Raw genomic sequence first — 1,957 nt, forward strand, 5'->3', positions numbered from 1 at the left:
ATTCCAGCAGAATGTCACTCTCCCTCCCATGTCCAAAGAACTCGAATGACTCCATCACACTGCACCATTTCACAAGCAATCAGAGTCGACTCCACATCATTTGGAGTCGACTCCAAGATCAACTACATCCCATCAAATTCTTCCCTTCTCCTTATGTGTTCACTCATTCCAACTCTTTTTCCACATGATCCTATTTTAATAAAATCCCTTCAAGTATTTGTTTCTCATATCTCAAAGTATATCATCTAGTTGCACGGATCCCAAAGCCTCAACCCATCCTCATTCTTATTCCATCTCTAAACACAACCCCGAACTCCTCTCCGTTAACAAAACCAACTAAACTTCCCAGCTCTCTTCCCTCTTCCGAACCAAGCAATCATCCGAGATCTTCCCAACATTATCTCCCCTGTTCCACGTCATTTCCAAAGAATAGAACCGCTTCCACCTGTCATGAATCCCAGCCTTCATCCCATTACTAATCATCCTTAACCCATGGCCAGCCGCATTCCCAAGCGTTATGGATTGATTCCATCCTCCACGAATGAGTTCCAAGCGTTAACGCTCCCAGCTCAACCTCAAATCCCAACTTCATGGCTTCCGATTCTTCTTCCCAGACTTCACGGAAACAGATTCTCCCAGCTCACAGGTCATCTTTTCTTCAAACCGAATCATTCCCAGATTCTTCCTTGCGCCTGTGTTCATCTGCATCTCCCCAATTTCTTCCACTAGATCCTACGCTTATCCCGTTCGAATTGGTTCCATCTTCACGGGATAAACTCAAATCCTAAAATTCCCTGTTCCGCGTGAGAACCAGCAACCACCCTCTTCTCCCGCGATGCAGATCAAACTTCAACCGCATCCTCCCCTGTTACGTGTATCAACCGATGCCTTCATCACCCACGTCGCATCCCCTGCTCCGCTAGATCTCAGCCAAGATAGATGCAAATCCAAGCTTCCCAGCATCCGGATTAACTTCATCACCCACGGATTCCTCCTCTTCCCCTGTTTCGGAACAGAGCTTCAGTAATCCGCGAGGTGTCCACGAGTCCCCTAGCCGCGAGCTTCTTCCACGTAGTCCATCCCGTGGCCGCAAATCAAGCAACTTCCCTGAACCAGACCTCATCCTGATACGATCAAGTTTAGCCGTCCACAGATGAAGTCTCGCTTCCAATCTACTCCCACGTCCGGATACTCCACAAGCTTCTTCCAAATTCTTCACGTTCGCGAATCACAGCCAGCCACCATCCGTGATTCAAGGCTCCTTCCCTCCACGTCTGCAGCCTCTCTCCCATTTGCGATCAGCCTCCATCGACCACAGATCATCCCAATCTTCTTCCGGATAAGCTCCAGTCCCAGCAACCTCCTGCGTCCTTTCCATGATTCATCGTCATCTCCTCTCAACCGGGAATGGAGAGAGAGGTGGGCAGCCTATAAAAGGGGCCACGCATGAAACAGAGAATTCATTCCTCCTTCCCCACCGGGGGGCATTCCCTCTTCCCCACTGGGGACTGATCCCCATCAAGATCTTCTCAGAGGCGGAATCCCACAAGCTCCCACGGGAAGAAGAAAAAAATAAAAGGAGAGAGAAGAGTTTGGGTATTTTGGGAATATTTCAAAGGAGCTCTTTTCTGATCCGAAGAAGTCTGTGGCTTGATCATCAGGGAGTTCCAACAGAAGGGAGGAGAGAATCAGGGAAGGAAGGAAGGAAGGAAGAGATGGAAGCCTTCAGTGTCGCCGCTACCACCTCCCATACTATGCAGGGCTGATTTCTTCACTGGGGCCGGATGCAGCCCTAACAAAGGGACACGGGTTTTATATTTTATTTTATATTCTTGGGGTTGTATGTACTTATTGTTTTTAATGGATATCTTCCTTTGAATCATATTTAATTTCTGTGATTTTAAGTATGATGTTCGTACAACTGTTCTTCATGATCACTAGGTAAATATAAGATAGT

At 47.5% G+C, this 1,957-nt stretch overlaps 1 long non-coding RNA gene across 1 annotated transcript; it reads left to right on the plus strand.

The window, feature by feature from the left end:
- Positions 1–296: 296 nt before the first annotated feature.
- Positions 297–1,665, plus strand: LOC120105856. The gene is made up of 2 exons (XR_005508125.1): positions 297–646; positions 730–1,665. It is a non-coding gene; the product is annotated as an uncharacterized LOC120105856 (long non-coding RNA).
- The last annotated feature ends 292 nt before the right edge of the window (positions 1,666–1,957 follow it).

The sequence above is a fragment of the Phoenix dactylifera genome, unplaced genomic scaffold (assembly GCF_009389715.1).
Source record: "Phoenix dactylifera cultivar Barhee BC4 unplaced genomic scaffold, palm_55x_up_171113_PBpolish2nd_filt_p 000384F, whole genome shotgun sequence".
Taxonomy (NCBI): domain Eukaryota; kingdom Viridiplantae; phylum Streptophyta; class Magnoliopsida; order Arecales; family Arecaceae; genus Phoenix; species Phoenix dactylifera.